The sequence below is a fragment of the Schistocerca cancellata genome, chromosome 1 (assembly GCF_023864275.1).
Source record: "Schistocerca cancellata isolate TAMUIC-IGC-003103 chromosome 1, iqSchCanc2.1, whole genome shotgun sequence".
NCBI lineage: Eukaryota > Metazoa > Arthropoda > Insecta > Orthoptera > Acrididae > Schistocerca > Schistocerca cancellata.
This window is the reverse complement of record NC_064626.1, coordinates 1,180,330,783-1,180,355,411: the sequence shown is the minus strand read 5'-3', so window position 1 is coordinate 1,180,355,411 and position 24,629 is coordinate 1,180,330,783. Positions and strand designations below refer to the sequence as shown.

At 44.8% G+C, this 24,629-nt stretch overlaps 1 protein-coding gene and 1 pseudogene across 1 annotated transcript in view; one reads left to right on the top strand and one right to left on the bottom strand.

The window, feature by feature from the left end:
• The window catches only part of LOC126094227 (uncharacterized), a 481,158-nt gene that overhangs the window by 70,635 nt on the left and 385,894 nt on the right, over positions 1-24,629 (top strand). The window lies entirely within an intron of this gene.
• On the bottom strand, positions 24,133-24,250 carry LOC126103106 (5S ribosomal RNA; annotated as a pseudogene).

Sequence of the window (24,629 nt, the reverse complement as noted above, 5' to 3'; positions counted from 1 at the left end):
CGTATGTTTGTTGCTATGGCTGATGTAGCGTGTCTGTTGTGTGTGTAGGTTTTAATGTGTTCTGTGTACCTGGAGTTAAAATTTACGCCTATTTGTCCTAGGTTGAACATGGAGCATTCCTGGCATGTTACCTTGCATGTTCCAATGTCTGAATGTGGATCATGATTGCACTTTATATTATGTATTAGTTTTTGTCGTTGTTTATTAGATGTAGGAAACCCAATGCTTACTGTGTGATTTTTGAAAATATTTGCAATCTTCTGTGATTTATTGCCAATGTATGGGATACTAGATGTACATTTTGAACAGTAAACAAAGACAATCGTGACTGTAGCAGAAGAATTATATACAAACAAAGCTATTGTTTTCACAGTCGTAAGCTTTCAAAACCATTTATAATGGATAAAATCAGAATTTTTGCTGTTGTTCCAAATTATCGTGCGTACCAAAGGAAACGATTTTTGCTGTTTTGCTTAATCACAAGTTACTAATGTATAAAAACTAGAACGTTTTTATTTCTATTGTCGTATTCTTTCACCCGTGTCAAATTGCTCTGTTAGTTTGTATACACTGGTACTCAAAACTTAAGGACGAAAGTAAGTTTCGCATGGTGTGTCCCTGTAAAGCAACGTAACTCGTTGAAACTTGGACCAAACACACGAAGAACTGCTAAAAGTGCAGCACAGAAGCTGACAGAAAGAAATGCGCATGAGACGAACAGAAATGACACTTTAATCGAAGATAATAATGACACTGAAAGGTGGGACGGGGTTCTTGATGGGATGTGATGGAGTAATAAGTGCTGTCGACAGGGGATGTCAAATTTATTCCATATTTTTAGATTTCCAGAAGGCTTTCGACACCGTTCCTGACAAGCGTCTTCTAACCAAACTGCGTGCCTACGGAATATCACCTCAGTGGTGCGACTGGATTCGTGATTTCCTGCCAGAAAGGTCACAGTTCGTAGTAATAGAAGTCATCGAGTAAACCAGAAGTCATATCCGGCGTTCCCCAAGGGAGTGTTATAGGCCCTCTGTTGTTCCTGGTCTATGTTAACGACATAGGAGACAATCTGAGTAGCCGTCTTAGATTGTTTGCAAATGATGCTGTCATTTACCGTCTTGTAAAGTCATCAGATGATCAAAACGACTTGCAAAATGTTTTAGATAAGATATCTGTATGGTGCGAAAAGTGGCAATTGACCCTGAATAAAGAGAAGTGTGAAGTTATTCACATGAGTACTAAAAGAAATCAGCTAAATTTTGATTACGCGATAAGTCACACAAATCTGAAGGCTGTAAATTCAACTAAATTGCCATTTTCGCATTACAATTACAAGTAACATAAATTGGAACGATCACATAGATAATACTGTGGGAAGAGCAAACGAAAGACTGCGATTCATTGGCAGAACACTTAGAAGGCGCAACAGGTCTACTAAAGAGACTTCTTAAACCACGCTTGTCCGCCCTCTTCTGGAGTATTGCAGTGCGGTGTGGGATCCGCAACAGGTAGGACTGACGGATGACATTGAAAAAGTACAAAGAAGGGCACCTCGTTTTGTATTATCGCGAAATAGGGGAGATAGTGTCACAGACATGATACGTGAATTGAAGTGGCGATCATTAAAACAAAGGCGACGAGGTCTTCTCACGAAATTTCAATCACCAGTTTTCTCCACCGATTGTGAGAACATTCTGTTGGCACCCACATATATAGGGAGAAATGGTCATGACGATAAAATAAGAGAAATGAGAGCTTGCATAGAAAAATTAAAGTGCTTGCTTTTCCCGCGTGCCGTTCGAGAGGGGAACGGTAGAGAGACAGCTTGAAGGTGGTTCATTGAACCCTCTGCCAGGCACTTTATTGAAAATCACATAGATGTAGATCCATGTTACTTGGCAGTGGCACATCGTGTGAAAGTTTTGAAGACGAATGTATGCTTAGGCCGGTATTACACTATCAAATTTCTTTGTCAAATATCTTTGTCCAATATCTTTGTCAAAGATATTTGAGGGTGTAATAGGGAACTTTGTCAAATGTCGTCCAATATTTGATCAAATCTAGTGCCTCGCTGTACATTTGATCAAAGAAGTCGCTTGCCTTCTGTTCACTGCAATGTAACATGTTACCACATGGAGCGCTAGCATCGCTGCAGCATTCTGTCGTCTGTAGTGTTTTAATAAACATTGCCAGTAAATACATATGGTGTGTGCCGACAACTACAAAATTAATAGAGATGTATGAAGCTGATGAGGCGCTTTACAACGTGAGGCACGCTGAATACAAAAACAGATTAAGAAGATTGGAGACATGACCTGACCTAACCTAACCTAACCTAACCCTCTCCCGTAGCAAGGAATCGGAGTGTTACAGTTAGCCTGTCTTCTGCAGATGTAGCAGTTCTTAAGTGAATATTGTGCTTTGTGATATGAGGATACACTTCACTGAGCACATACAGAAATGTATACTCATCCATTCTTAAGTAATTGATGTACGACTTGACGTCCTCGACTATAAGCTCACGTAACAAGTTTTGTTGAATGCTTTTATCGTGTCGTTGTAAAACCCACGGCTTCACCCAGGTGAAACGTCCCCTTAGAAAAATTATACATGACTGTGCTTAAACTGACACACAATATTTTTAGCGCAACGCAATCTGACTTTCAAAACTCCCTACAAAAGAATGGCTCTGACTAACATTAACCTATACCTTTCACAAAGCACTTACCTCACAAAAATCTTCGTTACTCGAACTACTGCAATACAGCGAGCGCCACTACTGCCAGCTAAATAAAAGATTCAAACAACTGAAGGCACTAACTACTGATAGGCATAGTTAGCAAATGAAATATTTTGATAGAGAACAAACAATGTATTTACGTTAATAGTGTTGAAAAATCATAATATACATAGCAGTTCATGACATCCAGTCTTACAAATTTGAAAACTCCGCCATTTCTCTTCCCACATCCACCACTGCTGGCGGCTCACCTGCGACTGCACAGCGCTACGCGGTGTTAACATCCAACTGCCCAACACTACAATGGCAGACAACAATGCAAACTGGCCACAGACTGCACACAACACAGCCAATGATTTTCATACAGAGCGCTACGTAACGTTGCCAATAAGAAAACATAAACAGCCTAATTACATAGCCCCCATGCTCCCCACAAAAAATTTTACAAATTCTACAATGTCAGACAACAATGCAAACTGGCCACAGACTGCACACAGCACAGCCAGTGATTTTCATACAGAGCGCTACGTAACGTTGCCAATAAGAAAACATAAACAGCCTACTTACACAGGTACGTTTACTTTTTTTTTTCCCGCTTCACTTCCGCATGTGCACACAGTGCAACTGTGGTACATGCAACTGCTACGGTTAATAAAACGTTCTTGTTGTCAACCATCTTGAACTTTGACGAAAAATATGATGAGAGTGTAATACCCCTTCTAGCGCTACGTCAAAGATCTTTGTCCAATATATTTGACGCATGGAGGTAAGAATAAGGGGAGATGGCGCTACGTATCCCAGCCGTACTACGTTTTGAAGCCATGGGGGCGTGGCTCGCTGCCACGACACTCTGACCAAAACATTGCCAGTGTACTATAGCGCTGCGTGTATTACAGTCGCTAATTGCACCATATACGCATGTAACGTCATCAGATTGGTTGTTTCAAAGTTTTTGTTTAAAATAAAATCTCGTAAAGGCGAAATTCCGCGTTTCTTCTGATTAAAAATAGTTTTTAATGTAATATTACGAATAGCTAGTCTTCAATGTAAACGATACAATTTTGTTAATTCAGTAATAAACGTGTATCACAAACTAAATAATAGAAACTGAGAACTAAGTTAGTTATACCCTCCCTCCAAAGCCCCCATAAATACATCTTGTTTGTAATACGTACTGGGACATTTCAGTTACGTTACACTACTGGGAAACACTGTTCATTACCACCAATATTTACTGAAATACGGTACATAGAATGGCAAATCTACACAGTGTCCTGTTTAGGCCTATACTTTACGCCAGTTAATGTAGTGTTAGCTTTTAATTCGGTACATGATGAAGACAAAGTGAGTTACTCAACACTTCGATTATCGACGATACGTACGTATTATACTGAAACGTGAACTTGAAAACTAAGAATTTAATTCTTTGAATTAACATACCTTTTGCAAATGTTTTGGCTGTGTAGGGAAAACTGATGGTACAGCATTTTCTCGGAGCCTTACTGTTGAAAGGGAAGTTCGGTCTATGTCCTCTTCTCGGAAATGCTGAGAACATATAGTGCTCCATTTAGACGCACGCCAATTCTTCCTCCTCACGGCATTCTCCCACAGAGCTTTCCGACTTTCATTTTTAGGAAATCTAAAATCATGCAGGAGAAAAACACGCTACAGTACAAGTACCGATGTAGCACACGTTCATTCACAATGAAGTTGTAAAATCACACTTAACGAGACAACTTACACATGAAATGTTATTCCCTTCGATTTCGCATCACAATCAGAACGATTCGTACATCCGAACACCACACAAGTCACCACAATAGCGCAAAATCCTTCCAAAAGCGAGCGACAAGCCTATGCACACAAGCTTACAGCAGCAATGTTTTGGTCGGATTGAGATGGCTACCCTCGGCTTCACATAGCTTCACAGCAGTGACGTCACGACGTCTCCCTCTATTCTTACCTCCATGATTTGACGGAATATTCGATCACATCTTTGACAAAGAAATTTGATAGAGTAATACCGGCCTTATGTCAAGTGCAGCGTCAGTGTGAATGAGCAGGTGTGCTGCTGTGCAGACAGCTGTGACGTGGAGACTCCCAGACGGCTGCAGGGCGTCCCTCGGCGGCCCATTCAGTGCTCAGTGGGGCGACGTAACAGTACCCGGTCGCAAAGTGGGACACAGTGCGTACGCCAGACCAGCCGGGAAATCCGCGAGGCCGCAACGCCGCTCTGCTCGCGGCGAAACACTGTGCGTGTGGCGCGCTTTTCAGCTGTTTCCCACGACGGGGGGCGTTTCCGTTCCGGATAGTGGCCGATTCACACTAGACGTCAACGGACGTTCGAGTCACGTCATCTTACGTCACGTCACGTCACTTCCATTCGTTTAGCCCAGTACCGAACTGTGAGAGCGATTTCACGAGATACCTTCCGTGATACTGAAAGTCGGAGTATAGTATCGGACTTGACAAACTAACAACGGTAAAGTATATTAACGGGCAAAGCAAACTTAATAACGTATGTTCTTGATCAGTTTTGTATGGAAAATTGGCTGTGAAATGAAACATTTGAAAACACCAACATTTATTTGCTAGCGAAAATACACTCCTGGAAATTGAAATAAGAACACCGTGAATTCATTGTCCCAGGAAGGGGAAACTTTATTGACACATTCCTGGGGTCAGATACATCACATGATCACACTGACAGAACCACAGGCACATAGACACAGGTAACAGAGCATGCACAATGTCGGCACTAGTACAGTGCATATCCACCTTTCGCAGCAATGCAGGCTGCTATTCTCCCATGGAGACGATCGTAGAGATGCTGGATGTAGTCCTGTGGAACGGCTTGCCATGCCATTTCCACCTGGCGCCTCAGTTGGACCAGCGTTCGTGCTGGACGCGCAGACCGCGTGAGACGACGCTTCATCCAGTCCCAAACATGCTCAATGGGGGACAGATCCGGAGATCTTGCTGGCCAGGGTAGTTGACTTACACCTTCTAGAGCACGTTGGGTGGCACGGGATACATGCGGACGTGCATTGTCCTGTTGGAACAGCAAGTTCCCTTGCCGGTCTAGGAATGGTAGAACGATGGGTTCGATGACGGTTTGGATGTACCGTGCACTATTCAGTGTCCCCTCGACGATCACCAGTGGTGTACGGCCAGTGTAGGAGATCGCTCCCCACACCATGATGCCGGGTGTTGGCCCTGTGTGCCTCGGTCGTATGCAGTCCTGATTGTGGCGCTCACCTGCACGGCGCCAAACACGCATACGACCATCATTGGCACCAAGGCAGAAGCGACTCTCATCGCTGAAGACGACACGTCTCCATTCGTCCCTCCATTCACGCCTGTCGCGACACCACTGGAGGCGGGCTGCACGATGTTGGGGCGTGAGCGGAAGACGGCCTAACGGTGTGCGGGACCGTAGCCCAGCTTCATGGAGACGGTTGCGAATGGTCCTCGCCGATACCCCAGGAGCAACAGTGTCCCTAATTTGCTGGGAAGTGGCGGTGCGGTCCCCTACGGCACTGCGTAGGATCCTACGGTCTTGGCGTGCATCCGTGCGTCGCTGCGGTCCGGTCCCAGGTCGACGGGCACGTGCACCTTCCGCCGACCACTGGCGACAACATCGATGTACTGTGGAGACCTCACGCCCCACGTGTTGAGCAATTCGGCGGTACGTCCACCCGGCCTCCCGCATGCCCACTATACGCCCTAACTCAAAGTCCGTCAACTACACATACGGTTCACGTCCACGCTGTCGCGGCATGCTACCAGTGTTAAAGACTGCGATGGAGCTCCGTATGCCACGGCAAACTGGCTGACACTGACGGTGGCGGTGCACAAATGCTGCGCAGCTAGCGCCATTCGACGGCCAACACCGCGGTTCCTGGTGTGTCCGCTGTGCCGTGCGTGTGATCATTGCTTGTACAGCCCTCTCGCAGTGTCCGGAGCAAGTATGGTGGGTCTGACACACCGGTGTCAATGTGTTCTTTTTTCCATTTCCAGGAGTGTATATACAAACTTAACAAATAACATTTTTACGGAAATAAAGAGAGCCTCTTTACTAGAGCCACTATGGTTTTTTTCCCTTGCGTTACAAATAACGCCAGAACAACTGCAATGTTCTCCTTCATTAGAGCTGAATTTTTCACTTAAAATGTTATTTGCCAAGAATTGCTGCATCAGCTTATGTTCCTATTTATACACATTGTAGGAGTTAGCTTAATTCTTTTACGTCTACATTCATACCCTGCAAACCACTGTGAAGAGAATGACAGAGGGTGCCTCCCATTCTACAAGTTATTAAGATCTCTTCCCGTTCCTTTCACGTATGGAGCGGGAGAAGAATGATCGTTTAAATACCTTTGTGCGTGCTGTAACTAACCTAATCTTGTCTACACGAACACTACGTGAGGGACACGTGGGAATGTGGGGGGGGGGGGGGGGTGCAGTATATTCCTAGAGTCGTCATTTAAAGCCGGTCTTGACACTTTGCAAGTACGCTTTCTCGGGATAGTTTACGTAGTCAGTATGGCCAGAAATTAATAATAGTTTACGTATATCTTCAAGAGTCTGCCAGTTCAGTTTCTTCAGCACCTCTGTGACAGTCTCCCACGGGTCAAATAAACCTGTGACCATTCGTGCTACCCTTCTCTGTGTACATTGAATATCCCCTGTTAGTTACTGTAAAACCTAAATAATTTTTTGCTTTCGGATATCTGACCTCGCTTGTGGGAGAACAGCCAACTGAAAAAAAAAAAACTCCGAGTCCTCATGGAGCATTTGCAATTTGCCACGAAATCAAAAGAAGTGATAAAATAAAGATTAAGAAGACTCAAAAGCACGCAGTGACCTAACAAGAAAACTGAAAAGTAAACGGCAGCCTGATATCCGCGACATGTTCGCGTGTAAAATGCCGGTTACCTGTCGTGACAGTAGAAAATCTTTGCGAGACACTGCTTTCAACCCGATAATTCTCCATATCGCGAGTAGTTGGCCAGATCATTTACGTCATCCGGTCTAGTCTCCGAGCGCCCAAATCCTTCGTTTTTGTTTCATCCTTTACGAAATACTTGACGCTGATAACAGAACGCAGCATGTCATTCTCAATGGAGAGAAGTCATCCGAAGTAAGAGTGATTTCAGGTGTGCCGCAGGGGAGTGTCATAGGACCGTTGCTATTCACAATATATATAAATGACCTTGTGGATGACATCGGAAGTTCACTGAGGCTTTTTGCAGATGATGCTGTGGTGTATCGAGAGGTTGTAACAATGGAAAATTGTACTGAAATGCAGGAGGATCTGCAGCGAATTGACGCATGGTGCAGGGAATGGCAATTGAATTTCAATGTAGACAAGTGTAATGTACTGCAAATACATAGAAAGAAAGATCCCTTATCATTTAGCTACAATATAGCAGGTCAGCAACTGGAAGCAGTTAATTCCATAAATTACCTGGGAGTGGGCATTAGGAGTGATTTAAAATGGAATGATCATATAAAGTTGATCGTCGGTAAAACAGATGCCAGACTGAGATTCATTGGAAGAATCCTAAGGAAATGCAATCCGAAAACAAAGGAAGTAGGTTACAGTACGCTTGTTAGCCCACTGCTTGAATACTGCTCGGCAGTGTGGGATCCGTGCCAGATAGGTTTGATAGAAACCCGCTTCGTTACAGTATCATTTAGTAATCGTGAAAGCGTTACGGAGATGATGGATGAACTCCAGTGGAAGTCTTTGCAGGAGAGACGCTGAGTAGCTCGGTACGGGCTTTTGTTGAAGTTTCGAGAACATACCTTCACCGAGGAGTCAAGCAGTATATTACTCCCTCATACGTATATCTCGCGAAGAGACCATGAGGATAAGATCAGAGAGATTAGAGCCCACACAGAAGCATACCGACAATCCTTCTTTCCACGAACAATACGAGACTGGAATAAAAGGGAGAACCGATAGAGGTACTCAGGGTACCCTCCGCCACACACCGTCAGGTGGCTTGCGGAGTATGGATGTAGATGTAGACGAAAGCCTGCGTCTGTTAAAACAGTTGGTTCGTTTGTTATACAGCAACAGTTGCCAAGTCACGATTTCCCCTTATTAATTTTTTGCATGCCGGTATTGGTGTACTGGTGACTTCGCTGTAATATAAAAACGCTCAATTTTGTTAGTACTGAAATCATAACAAAGATATCTACACCGCGAGAAAAACAGGAAGTAATACCCTCAAGGACTTTGTGCAATGGAAACAGTATAATATGTGCATGTTATGTTATGTTATGTTATGTTAACCGGGGACGTAGAAACGACGGAGAGGCTCCGTCCCCGCCGCAGCCGCAGTGGTCCGCAACCCCACGACGACTACCGCAGTCCACTTCACCCCTCCGCCACCCCACACCGAACCCAGGTTTATTGTGCGGTTCGGCCCCCGGCGGACCCCCCAAGGAACGTCTCACAACAGACGAGTGTAATCCCCCAATGTTTGTGTGGTAGAGCAATGGTAGCGTAAGCGTACGTGGAGAACTTGTTTGCGTAGCAATCGCCGACATAGTGTAGCTGAGGCGGAATAAGAGGAATCAACCCGCATTTGCCGAGGCAGATGGAAAACCGCCTAAAAACCATCCACAGACCCGGGCGGATTCGGGCGGATTCGTGCCGGGGACCGGCGCTCCTTCCAGCCCGGAAAGCCGTGCGTTAGACCGCACGGCCAACCGGGCGAGCTAATGTGTGCATCCTGAGGAGTTGTAGTGTTAGTGGTTCATTTGTCGCCGTCATCGGCGAACCGGGTGTCACTCAGATCTGTCTGTGCGTCTTGTGTTTTGACACTGCGGGCGCTAATCGTGATGGGTTTTGGATGTGAACAGTGATTGCAATATTTATTCTAGGATAGAACCATGTCCCACTGGCGATTACGTACGCCTGTTGAACAACTTAAGCCATTTGAATGGCATCGCATTGTGGGCCTGCGGAAATCTGGATGTACGTATCGACGAATTGTTGTTCATGATGGGCACAATGTGTAGCGCTGCTTTCAGTAGTGGTCTGTGGAACATTCCCGCACCTGTAGGGCAAGTTCTGGGCATCCTAGTGGCATAGACTCCCGTCAGTGTCGACGTACTCTGAGAGCAACGAACTTCACCCAGGGACGAAATCCGTGCATGTGTTGCTGTGTCACAAGGGACTGTTGGGAACCCAGGTGTCGTGAAAGAGTCAACTGGAGTCTGGAATGGCACTGTGACGTGTTCAGTGATCAGAGTAGGTTCTGTCTGTGTGCGAGTGACGGACGAACACGTGTACGGCACAGACCTGGTGAGCGGCCTATTCTGGAGTACATTCGTCGGGAGGACGACGGTTCAATCCCGCGTCCGGCCATCCTGATTTAGGTTTTCCGTGATTTCCCTAAGTCGCTCCAGGCAATTGCGGGGATGGTTCCTTTGAAAGCGCATCGCCGACTGCCTTCCCCTTCCTTCCCTAATCCTAAGAGACCGATGAACTCGCTGTCTGGTCTCCTCCCCCAAACAACCCAACCCCAACATTCGTCGACAACACGCTGGTCCCACGCCAGGCTTCATGGTGTGGGTGGTCATCAGTTACAACTCGCTGTGTTTCTGCAACGTGAAGTAAGGTCGGTATTACACTATCATATTTCTTTTTGATACGTCACATATTTATGTCAAGGAAATTTGATAGTGTAATAGGGAACATTGTCAAACCTCGCCTTTCATCAAAGAAAATGATCAAATCTAGGGTCTCGCCGTAGATTTGATCATACAATTCGTTCATCTTCTGTTTACTGCAATGTGAAATGTGACCGTTTGGAGCGCTGGCATCGCTGCAGCTACCTGACGTCTGTAGTGTGTTTATAAACAGGACTGCACAGTTTGGTTGGTGTGTTCCTTCGAGTCTTTTAAATAACCTTGCTCTGACTCGGGGGGGGGGGGGGGGGGGGCAACGGTACAACGCACGCTATTAATCGTGTGCTGATGGACAAGTGGGATATGCTGCAGGCGACTTCAAATTTATCATCACAGTTACAGCCGTCCACCTCTACAGCTAGAAACATCCCGGCAGCTTTTCAGCAAGCCAGAATAGAGGAGAAGGAAACACTCTAAAATTTAAAAAAAATCTTAGCTCTCCACTCTACTTTGACTATTTTTGGACTCAGGATCCCACAAGTTAAAAAGTTCTTCATCTGTTTCGTACGTTTTATTAAATTTGTAGCTGTTGGAACACTAATTGTATTAATTAAATTATTCAAAAATAAAAATAGTTCTTATTGCGTGTGTAGTGTGTACTAAACATCTATTTACCTTCAGACGTTTCTCCTTCATTGCTTTATATATAGCTTCACATGTTTCTTGAATTATTTTGGTTAATGTGTGCTGCGGTATCGGAGTGCTGTATTGTAAGTTAGAACAGCTCTCTCTTGTAACAAGAAATCATAGTGAACTGATTATTATGTTTTGTAATTTGAGGGTCACTTTACTGAGTAAATATTGAAATGCACTCTTATCCATTCGTAAATAATTTGTATAAGACTTGAAGTCCTCCACTTGCAGCTCTCGGAGAAAATTTTGCTGAATGCTTTTATTATCCAGAATGAGTTTTTCACTCTGCAGCGGAGTGTGCGCTGATATGAAATTTCCTCGCTCATTAACACTGTGTGCCGGCCCGAGACTCGCACTCGGGACCTTTGCCTTTTTTATTATCTTTTATTATGAAATCCACGGCTTCAGCCAAGCATGTTTCATTTTTTTCCGCCGCTTCTCCTCCAAACGCACACACAATGCAATTGCGGTACAATCAACTGCAGCGCGTAGTAAAAAGTTGTTGCTGTCCGTCATTTTGAACTTTGACGAAATATATAATAACAGTGCAATAACACTTTTTAGCGCCACATCAAAGATCTTTGTCAAATAAATTTGACGAATGTTTGATCATAATTCACTGTCAAAGAACTGTGATAGTGTAATACCGGCGTTAATGGTGCCCGCTGCATTGCTAATGTGCTACTGCCAGTTCTTCTACGGGAAGATGAAGTGCTTTTTCAGCAGAACAAAGTACTTCTCAAGCGGTTTCCGCGACGCATCGTGTCTTTTGTGGGTACAACAAGTGCACTGGGCAACGAATTCACCAGATTTCTCGCCAGGTGAACACGTATGGGACATGATGAAGCAAGAACCTACTCGTTCTCCAGGCCCTGCAAGAATCAGTGATTAATTGCACCAAAAGCGCAAGATATCTGGGACAATATATCGCAGGATGCACTTCGCGCCTTTGTGCCAACGGCCTTGTTGCAGTTGTAACACCCGTTCCCGTCAGATCACCGAAGTTAGGCGCTGTCGGGCTTGGCTAGCACTTGGATGGGTGACCGTCCAGTCTGCCAAGCGCTGTTGGCAAGCGGGGTGCACTCAGCCCTTGTGAGGCAAATTCTGGAGCTACTTCACTGAGAAGCAGTGGCTCCGGTCTCGTAAACTAACAACGTCCGGGCAAGCAGTGTACCGCCCATCCGAATCCGGAAATACAGAAGCGTCCGATTCCACGCGTCTGCTTTGACCCATGACGTCACAAATATGGCGGAAACGACCATACACTACGACTCCAATATGGCGCTTATGACGTCATCACGTAAACATGACCAAAAAAAAGAAAAGAACATTGAAAACGAACACACACACGTTCCACAAAAAACCTAATGAAACTAACGGGACAAGCGTGTGAAATCGGGGTTTTTTGGGTGGGGACAAAGTAAATATAAACAAATTTAGACACACACCACTATACCAAACCACACAAAACGACGAAAAAAACCTACAATACAAAACTCTCCAAATTCCACTAAAACACAATATCCTCTGGAATCGGACACTTCCCTTGACCTATATAGCTCAACAGCCGCTCCCGATCCCACAAATTGGAATTGAATACTTCGGGTGACCTATATACCTCAACAGCAACTCAGTCACAACCACACATTGGAATCGAACACTTCCCTTGACCTATATAGGTCAACAGAAACTACCGGTACCAGATCATAAAACCCAAAACTACAGCCACGTCCACAATCATCACTACCTCAAAAAATACAACAAACCAACAAAATTGGAATCGAACACTTCCCTTGACCTGTTATCCTTACGGCATCTCCACATACAGCCGTCCCTGGTCCGAGACGCCGGAACTTTAAGCAAGCGTCATTTCTTCACGACATACTGAACACTTCACGACTTTATCCAAAAATCCGAATAGTTGAAGAAATTTTATTAGAGACAACGCAGTGTCCCCCATCATCGCCGACAACCGAAAACTGTTGACCTTGTCAGTCATATCCGTACCTACCAAAGACATAAAAAAAGCACTTTACCAAAATTCACACACGACGAACAGAAAAAAACTACAATAACATCGAAATAACAAAAGTAAAATCGTTAACTCACTGAAAAATATTCCGCTGAAAGCAGTCCCGATACCACATACGTGCAATGCTATCACGCAAATGAACCCCATACGCCACGTAACATTCTACCCATTAACACACCACCAGAGAGAACCACCGACCGCAACAGTACGCCACCTATAAACGCGCCACACACGCAAACTAAACCAAAAACATCACCTAACACACCACCAGAGAGCACCATCGATCATATCAAAACGACACCTAAAAACACGCCACTCTCACAAACTAAATTCCGCGCCGTCGTGACGTCACACACCACAACAGCCTTACGTTACGAGTCAAAGCCGACGGGTGGGATCGGACGCTTCGGTCGACCCCCGCATCCGGTGACACCTATAGGCTGAGGGTGATATGGCGGTCGGTCAGTACTGTTGGGCCTTCCGAGTCATGTTCGGTGTTTAGTTTAGTTTAGCTCGCACCTTTATGATTGTTGGTATGCGAGTAAATATGCCTGCGTTGCAGCCAGAAGGGCACTGTACTGATACAATTGTTTGGGTACCCTCTGCTGTGATATGTGTGTTTCATTTGGTCTGAATTTGCACCATATACTCCTCCAATGATGAACTACAATGTATACGAGAGGCAGCGAGTCATAAAAGTGACGTAGACCTACTCAAGTCTCGAAAATCATAGGTCTCCTGGACTGTGAATCCTGATGCGTTTTCTCTACAGCGTGGTTCGGTTATCGTCCCGATCTGAATGACGTACGGGGTGGTGAGTAGAGACAGTGAAACGTTCTTCACGTCAGCTGCAGTCGTTCGCGAACAACGGCGCAGGGGTGGGCAAGCGATGCGATCCCCGCTCTCTTGTGGTCGATAACAGTTCTGTGTAAATGCGGACCTCCGCTGGGGGTGCATTCACGTTTACTATGAGAGCGGGGGGACATTTACCCAGCAGAACAACCGCAGCCGCCTAAACTGCAAAGGCCCCCGTCCACAGTCCCCGGGGAAACCTCCGAGCGGTGGATAGCGTCCTGCGCTGCCAGTCCCCTCTCTGCTGCAGTTGGCATTCCCGTTGCGTGTCTCATGTAGCAAGAGCGTGTAGTTACATCACGTGCATCTACGAGTCATCTAGGGGTGGCTACACTGTGCATCTTGAGCATGCTACCGTTTTTACTGTAATATACACAACAAGAAGACTGCCAGAAGTCGGTCTCGTCAAGAATTACACTACTGGCCATTAAAATTGCTACACCACAAAGATGACGTGCTACGGACGCGTAATTTAACCGACAGGAAGAAGATGCTGTGATATGCAAATGATTAGCTTTTCAGAGCATTCACACAAGGTTGGCGCCGGTGGAGACACCCACAACGTGCTGACATGGGGAAAGTTTCCAACCGATTTCTCATGCACAAACAGCAGCTGACCGGCGTTGCCTGGTGAAACGTTCTTGTGATGCCTCGTGTAAGGAGGTGAAATGCGTACCATCACGTTTCCGACTTTGATAAAGGTCGGATTGTAGCCTGTCGCGATAGTGTTTTATCGTAGCGCGACATTGCTGCTCGCGTTGGTCGAGATCCAATGACTGTTAGCAGAATATGGAATCGGTGGGTTCAGGAGGGTAATATGGAACGCCGTGCTGGATCCCAACGGCCTCGTATCACTAGCAGTCGAGATGACAGGCATCTTATCCGCATGGCTGTAACGGATCGTGCAGCCACGTCTCGATCCCTGAGTCAACAGATGGGGACGTTTGCAAGACAACAACCATCTGCACGAACAGTTCGACGACGTTTGCAGCAGCATGGACTATCAGCTCGGAGAGCATGGCTGCGGTTACCCTTGACGCTGCAGCACAGACAGGAGCGCCTGCGATGGTGTACTCAACGACGAACCTGGGTGCACGAATGGCAAAACGTCATTTTTTTCGGATGAATCCAGGTTGTGTTTCAGCATCATGATGGTCGCATCCGTGTTTGGCGACATCGCGGTAAACGCACATTGTAAGCGTGTATTCGTCATCGCCACACTGGCGTATCACCCGGCGTGATGGTATGGCGTGCCATTGGTTACACGTCTCGCGTCACCTCTTGTTCACGTTGACGGCACTTTGAACAGTGGACGTACATTTCAGACGTGTCGTAACACGATGCTCTACCCTTCATTCGATCCCTGCGAAACCATACATTTTAGCAGGATAATGCACGACCGTATGTTGCAGGTCCTGTACTGGCCTTTCCGGATACAGAAAATGTTCGACTGCTGCCCTGGCCAGCACATTCTCCAGATCTTTCATCAATTAAAAACGTATGGTGATTGGTGGCCGAGCAACTGGCTCGTCACAATGACTCAATGCCCAGGCGTATCAAGGCCGTTTTTACGGCCAGAGGTGGTTGTTCTGGGTACTGATTTCTTAGAATCTGTGCATCCAAATTACGTGAAAATGTAATCACTTGTCAGTTCTAGTATAATATATTTGTCGAATGAATACCCGTTTATCATCTGCATTTCTTGTTGGTGTAGCAATTTTAATGGCCAGTAGTGTAGTTTGGGTTTCGGAGAAATGAAGGACCACGCTAGGCAATACTGACCCGGCGCCTTATCTCAGATGACTAAGAGAAATCTTTTGAAAGCGTTGAATGGAATACACTCTATGAAATTCGAAAGGAAGCAGGTATGAAATACGGGAAGCGAAAGGTTTTCTATAACTTGCACAAATGCGACATTATAGTAACAAGTGTCGAAGTACGTGAGTGGAAAGCAGTAGTTGAGAATGTAGTGAGATGGGCTTGTAGTCTATGACCCCTGTTATTCAATCTATACGTTGAGCAGCAATAAAGAAAACTAAGGATAAATTTGGAAGGGAAATGGGAGTTCAGATATCTGATTAACTTACAAATGTGTTAAATAATTGACATTAGGCAGGTAAGCGAGAAAAAGTTTACGAAAGATTTGAAATTTTGCGAATTTTCGTTGGAAGTCGCTGAATACCGGATGAATGTAAAATGGGTAATATGCGCTCCACTTTCAGGAAATGCTAGTTTTTCATGCACCCCTACGACGTCATATCTTCGGAACCGGGGCCAACGGGAAATACGGGCCCTGCAACGGACTTGTGACGTCACACTATTAGGTTTGTCCGCCACACTTAGCTAATGCTCGACTTCGCGCAGGGCCATGGGAAATCAATATTTAATTGAAAGGGTACTCACTAAAGATCTTAACTTTGTCGTGTGCTATCGAGAGCATCTACTGAATTTAAACGCGCAGTCAAGAATTATCAAACTCGTTTCAAATAGTTACTCGCTCTTCGCCGGAGACGGCTGCTGGCATTCGCAAGGCCTTCAATGTCACGTCCTGTGACGTACGCCCCATGGTCTGTCATTGTCGTGTGCCTCGTCCTGAACTATGTGTCGTACAGTGACATAATTGTGCAGATACGTTGAGCGATATATGTAGATGCTGAATGCAAAGAACCTTGTGAATTGAGGTATTAGTAAAGAAGTAAGTAATACTGCAGGATGTTGAAGTTAAACTGCGGGCCATATTAAGCAACAGCTAAATGTTTATGAAGTCATTAGTTCTGAACTGTGTTTCGTATAATGAGGTAATCTTGGAGATATATTCGGTGATATATGTAGATAATATCTGCAAAGTGTGTTTCGAATGCAGTTAGTAGTAAAGAAGTAGTAAATTTAAACGTGTAGCCTGATGTTCAAATTTGATCGCTTGAGCGCAAAATTGTAGTAAGCGATAATTTTTTTCCTTTTATTATTTTGTGGAGGATGCAGTCAGAAAAGAATTTGAAAAATGTATGAAATTGCGTGTAAATTTTGTTGGAAGTCGCTTAGTGCTTATATTCTCAAATACTGGATGAATACAGACACAGTTGCTGATTTTAAAATTTGTCTTATTGTGTTAAACATTTAACGTGAGATTGTATCTGTTAATGAATAGATTATTACAGCATTTTAAGATTTTAAATTATGTCGATAATTATACGAAATACTGCAAATGAAATTTTTATTGACCCTGGGAACCGTTTGATAGGCAAGCTCCATCTACACCAGGTAACCTGTTTAGTAAGACCAGGGAGCCCCTAGGAAACTTCGCTCTTTTATAGTTTTAAAGAACGACAGTTCTTGGAATAAGTGTAGTCTTTGAGATGAGGATGGTTGTGGAAATGAAGAGAAAACATCTTTAAAAATAAACCGAACGATATGAAATAATAATCATTAATTTATGATAAATCTTTTGTACTTTTCCATGCACATAATTTTGAACAAAATTCTTTACGGAGCATTACAACACCTCTGTGTAAACGATATTTGACATAAGACTGTAATCTTCGTGTACTTTTTGTTTTTCGTTTTCTTTAAGGCATACAAAAATGTTAGTCGATTTAGCTGTCCTTGGAAAAGTCTACATACAACTGTCCGCGGGTAAACACGGAGTTTGGTAAATACAATCCCGCTCTTTGAAGTGTTTGCCCCTGTGACTTGTTTATAGTGGTCGCAAATGCAATTTTAATAGGCAGCTGTCTCAAGTGTTTGTGTCTGTGACTTGTTTATAGGATCGCAAATTCAATTTCAATAGGCAGCTGCCTCGCTATCTTCTCGTCAGTTGAAAAGTCATGCTCGGGTCAGACGGTGTTAAGTTTATGTGTGGTATTACAACAGTTTTCGCGGTGTCAGTCAGCTGCATATTACTTGTAAACTTCCGAACTTTTATTTTTTAAATATTGACAGAATTTGGAATAAGTGTAGTTGTTGGGATAAGTGTAGTTGGTGACAATGAGAAATATTTGTGTCGCTTCGGAAAGTATATTCGTTTAGAAAAGTCAACCTGTACGACGTGCAGAGATAATGGACTACTGCAGTGGTCACCGTTATTATCTACGACAATGGTGCATACAAATTCTCCTGTTAATAAGTACTTTATAATGAACAAAATGGAACTTGTAATAATATAATGTGACAAGGGAGTCTCTTGTTCTTAATTACTTAGCTAGCTTCGTAAAATACAGGTATAAAGTGGGGCATTCCTGATGCCATTTTTGAGACAATACTTGAAAATCCCTTTTATGTTAAAATTTTTCACAAATAGTAGGTTTCAGAACAAAATCGGTATACAGTGACAGATTCTGGTTTAAAAGATCTTTCTAACGATACCTCATTCACCCTATATGATTAGTATGTGTAGGTATTGGAGAGCGGGCGTGGTACGATTAGTATGTGTAGGTATTGGAGAGCGGGCCTGGTAATTACGACGATGAATAATCACTCGCACTCTCGTCACTTACTATGAATACGAGGGGCGTTAGAAAAGTCCGTGCAAAAATAAAAACTACTTACGTGTTTGGAGTAAACCTTTTTTGTTTTTCGACATAGTCTCCTTTTAGACTTATACACTTCGTCCAACGCTGTTCTAATTTGTTGATCCCTTCCGAATAATAGGAATTTGCCAAGTCTGCAAAATAGCTATTAGTTGCTGCAATCACCTCATCGTTTGAATAAAATCTTTGTCCTGCCAGCCATTTCTTCAAATTGGGGAATAAATAGTAGTACGAGGGAGCCAAGTCTGGAGAATAGGGGGGACGTGAAACGAGTTGGAATCCAATTTCCATTAATTTTGCGACCACAACTGCTGAGATGTGTGATGGTGCATTGTCGTGATGGAAAAGGACTTCATTGCGACCGCGGCGTTTTTCTTGCCGCTCAGTTTTCAAACGGTCCAACAACGATGAATGATGCAGCTGTAATAGTTGTAGCCTTTTCCAGATAATCGATGAGGATTATCCCTTGCGGATCCCAAAAGACAGTCGCCATAACCTTTCCGGCCGAAGGAATGGTCTTCGCCTTTTTTGATGCAGATTCTTCCTTGGTAATCCATTGTTTACATTGTTCTTTGGTCTCAGGAGTATAGTAATGTATCCATGTTTCATCCACAGAGACGAAACGACGCTTAAAGTCCTGTGGATTCTTCCTGAGCAGCTGCAAACCATCCTTGCAACGCTTCACACGATTCCATTTTTGGTCAAGCGCGAGTAATCGCGGAACCCATCTTGCGAATAGCTTTCTCATGTACAAATGTTTATGCAAAATATTATGTACCCATTCATTCGAGATGCCCACAGCACTAGCAATCTCACGCACCTTAACTCTTCTGTCATCCATCGCCATATCATGTATTTTATCAATGATTTCCGGAGTCGTAACCTCCACAGGACGTCCAGAACGTTCAGCATCACCTGTGCCCATATGGCCACTCTGAAAATTTTGAAACCACTTGTAAACTGTTGAGGTACAGAGTCACCGTAACGTTTATCAAGCTTCTCTTTAGTCTCCTGAGGCGTTTTGCCATTCATAAAGTAATGTTTAATCGCCACACGGAATTCTTTTTTGTCCATTTTTTGAAAATCACTCGACTTCCTTGATTCACACGAATGCCAGATAAAGAAATAGACCAATATGGCTGAAATTTGGTGTGTGTTCTTTGCAAATATGCTACTAACTGAACACGACCTCGATACGCGCCGGTGGTGCCATCTCTCGGACTTTGCACGGACTTTTCAAACGCCCCTCGTACTTTTATCCTCGCAGCGTTTACAAAATGGGTGTTGCATATACCGCGTACTACAGAGAACTGATCTGGCAAAGATACAGTTGTGCTTGCAGCTGTAGGACAGGGTTAGAGTCTGTGGTTCTATGTCCCCACATATGTGGTGAGAAAAAGGAATGTAGACTTGAGAAATAATATATATTATGACATGGTGATAGATACGGAGCAGACGTATTTTCTAACAAGGGAACCTCCCCATCGCACCCCCCTCAGATTTAGTTATAAGTTGGCACAGTAGATAGGCCTTGAAAAACTGAACACAAATCAATCGAGAAAACAGGAAGAAGTTGTGTGGAACTATGAAAAAAATAAACAAAATATACAAACTGAGTAGTCCATGCGTAAGATAGGCAACATTAAGAACATTTAGGACTCAGTAGCGGCGTGGTCCCGTGGTTAGCGTGAGCAGATGTGGAACGAAAGGTCCTTGGTTCGAGTCTTCCCTCGAGTGAAAATTTTTATTTTTAATTTTGAGACAATTATCAAAGTTCAGGTACTCACACATAATCAACTTTGCTCTCTAAAATTCCAGGACATGTTCAGATTTGCTTGGACATATGCAGGATTTGACAGTCTACACACGAAAAATTTTAAAACGTTAAAAAACATATGTTTTGACAGAGCACAGGGAAAACTGTGCGACTGTGAAACTGTCGCATTTATTTATTGCAGTTTATGTGACAAACACTTATGTTTTCATCACGTTTTTGGGAGTGATTACGACGTCCACAAGAAAACCTAAATCGGGCAAGGTAGAAGAATCTTTTCACCCATTCGCCAAGTGTTAGGTGGGTCGACAACATATTCCTGTCATGTGACGCACATGCCGTCACCAGTGTCGTATAGAATATACCAGAGGTGTTTTCCTATGGAGGAATCGGTTGACCTATGACCTTGAGATCAAATGTTTTCGGTTCCCATTGGAGAGGCACATCCTTTCGTCTACTAATCGCACGGTTTTGCGGTGCGGTCGCTAAACACGGACACTAAACTTATTACAGTGAACAGAGACGTCAATGAACGAACGGGCAGATCATAACTTTGCGAAAATAAAGAAAGTAAAAATTCTCACTCGAGGGAAGACTTGAACCAAGGACCTCTCGCTCCGTAGCTGCTCACGCAAGCCACCGGACCACGGCGCAATTGCGCCTACTGTTTCCTTGATGTTGCATACGTTTGACATAGACTAACCAAGGACCTTTCGTTCCGGAGCTGCTCACGCTACTGAGACCATAGGTTCCTTTCTGTTGCCTATCTTGCACATGAACTACTCAGTTTGTATATTTTGCTTATTTTTTTCATAGTTCCACACAACTTCTTCCTGTTTTCTCGATTGATCTGTGTTCAGTTTCTCAAGGCCTGGCCTCCGTGCCAACTTATAACTAAATCTGAGGGGGGTGCGATGGGGAGGTTCCCTTGTAAGAACTATCCACGCGCCAGAACTCGCAGCGCTTGTAAGGCGTGACAGCTGGCGTGGACGCTAGTTGTCGCGCGTGACAATGAGACGATTGATGTTAGCCGCTTGTGTCGCGCATGCGCACAAGGCACTTCCCCTTCACCGAGACGCTCGCCGCTCTGGCAGCGGACACCTTGTTGCTGGCCCACAGTAGCGGTAGCGGGCAAGCGAGGGCGTCCCGTGTGGTGAGCCGGGATCGCCAGCGGAGGTGACCCGGGCCAGATGGCCGCCGGACGGGGTTTCGCGAGCCGCGTTCCGTTCTTGTTTTTTGGCAGCCGGGCCGCGCCCGTGGCCGACAGCCTGTTCGACCGCTGGACCGGCATCCAGCCCTGCCAGACGGACTCTCGCCGGTCCTCTGACCGCGCAGTGATGTCCAGTCACGTGTCTGAACGCCCCATAGACGTATCCGAGGCAGTATCGTACAAATGAAACACCCATCAAAGCATGTACGTTACGATTTTACTTCTGTGCGATGCACGAGAGGTGGTTTTAACTATCACTCCGAAAACTTTGGACGTTGGTGTTGCCGGCCGCGGTGGCCGAGCGGTTCCAGGCGCTTCAGTCCGGAACTGCGCGACTGCTGCGGTCGCAGGTTCGAATCCTGCCTCGGCCATGGATGTGTGTGATGTCCTTAGGTTAGTTAGGTTTAAGTAGATCTAAGTTGTAGGGGACTGATGACCTCAGACGTTAAGTCCCATAGAACTCAGAACCAGTTGAACCATTTTTTAACGTTGGTGTTATTATTACTAGTTCTCTACATATTGTTGTGATGTGCTCTATCAATATTGCAGATATTTGTCATTTTGCATAAAACTGAAAGTATTCATACCAACTGCGACATAGTCACGTGTACAAACAGTGATTCAATGCTTTCAAATGTTTTTTATTGCAATCTTTGATCGCAATATCAATTCTTTAGACGATGACCGGTTTCAGTCTGTAATGACGATCCTCATTACAACTCAATAATGACTGTATGGACGATGTGGCCTATTCTACTTTCATTGTTCTCTTCAGAGTCTACACGACGTGGAGCGGGATGGATGAACGTCGGAAGGGAGGTGCCGAAATAAAAGAGTTAAATTCATTGAACTTGGAAAATGGTTCAAATGGCTCTGAGCACTATGCGACTTAACATCTGTGGTCATCAGTCCCCTAGAACTCAGAACTACTTAAACCTAACTAACCTAAGGACGCCACACACATCCATGCCCGAGGCAGGATTCTAACCTGCGACCGGAGCGGTCACGCGGTTCCAGACTGACGCGCCTAGAACCGCACGGCCACACCGGCCGGCATTGAACTTGGAATATATTCTTGGTATACAGAATACAGAAAGGGCTTGCCCTCGGGACGGAGTTAAAAGACTGACCGCCAGTATAGCAGTGTAGTAAAGGAATGTCTCCAGCAAACCAAGTGAAGAAACTGCGTCCTGGCCTTGCGGGATCTTCCAGCGACCACACACGATATTCGCTCCCCAAGTTCCTTACTGGTTATCGCGGTGGGCTGGGTGCACGTATTTATTCAGCAGATGGTTGAAGGCGTTGCTTGTGAGCGACAAAAAAAATGGCTCTGAGCACTATGGGACTTAACTTCTGAGGTCGTCAGTCCCCTAGAACGTAGAACTACTTAAACCTAACTAACCTAGGACATCACACACACCCATACCCGAGGCAGGATTCGAACCTGCGATCGTAGCGGTACTCGGAAGACTCAATTGAAAACGAAATCTGAAATAAAATTTTGCCTGTCCATCCTGTCCAGGAGCATGTGTGTTGACAAAAGCTTTGTCGTTCACAAGGAATTACCTACAAAGTTCAGTTTGGGTTATAAAGATAGCTTCCGCTCGTAAATAGTAGGCCTTCCCAAAAGTTTTTGTTTTCTATATTTTTTTCGTACTAAACAAGCAATGATAAAACAATTATCACAGAAACACAACTCCCTACAAGTGCACAAACATGTCTCTCTTAAAACCGGCTCCATAACACTCTCTAATACATCGCTTCCCCACAAAGGGTGAGATAGTAGCAAACATTATTTTTATTAACTTTTTTAGAGTTGACATGTTAACGTTTTTATTAACTACAAAATTGTTCAATTCATATCAAATAAAAGCAGTAGTTCACGAACTATATCACTTACATGCAAATCGATTGAGACAAATTATTTTTTTTATATAAATGAAGTGATCGATACCCACTGGTAATTAATACACGGATGCGTGAGTGCGCTGCGTTTCTGAGTGTGGAGCTTAAGCACTAGTACAGACAGAACGTTCCCAAGAGTAGTACTCAAAGAAAAGTGACTGACGCCCGAACAGCAGGGACTTACATGCATCGAGAATAGAAAATAGTGCACTGAGAATGGCTAGCCACTAGCCGAAATATGGATTTGCATAATAAAATCTAAAAAAGGACGACTGATTACATGCACTCTATAATTTATGTCTTTGTAGTGTCTTGTAACACAAGGAAGTAGGGGAGATGGTGTTGTTATGGGTGGCCGGTGTCCTCTTTCTGCAACACAGATGCGCACGTGGGTTAAATGGTTCTTTATTTATTTGTACTGGATACTCAACTTGAATAGACGCTATGTTCTGGGTAAAGCTCATCAGTAATAGTACTCTTGCAGACGATACCGGTAATCTTGCTGTAACAAACTTTGGTCTGACTGCTGAAACTGAACTAAACTCCTCCCGAACAGGCCATGAAAGCCCAACGGTACCGACCGGCCGCCGTGTCCTCCTCAGCCCATAGGCGTCACTGGATGCGGGTATGGAGGGGCATGGTGTCAGCACTCCGCTCTCCCGGCCGTATGTCAGATTCCGAGGCCGCAGCCGCTACTTCTCAATCAAGTAGCTCCTCAGTTTGCCTCACAACGGCTGAGTGCACCGCACTTGCCAGCAGCACTCGGTGGACCGGATGGTCACCCATCCAAGTACTAGCCCAGCCCAACAGCGCTTAACTTAGGTGATCTGACGGGAACCCGTGTTACCACTGCGGCGAGGCTGTTGGCGGTCTCACAAGGCTGTTGGCGGTGTCACTGCTAGTCCTTCTGTAATCACTAATCTGGTCGCTATGTACTGTCGTAGCCTGTTACGTGAATTGAACCCACTCTGCACTGTACTGACAGACGCCAAACTGGAAGAATGAGTCATTGAGACCCTCTGGCCAGCAGCGGCGCTCTAAACACTTGCCGTCAAGACGGCGTTGGCGGCACGTTGCTTGTCGGTGTGTCTCTGGCCTCTCTCGTGTTAGGCGCGCTTGATCCAGCACCTCCTATCGATCTTTGCCCTACATCTTTGCCGACATGTGTGCTGGCGACGGCTTACGCCAGCACAAACGTAAGCAACAGCTTCAACACTATCCAAACTTTCTCTCCAACGCTGTCACTG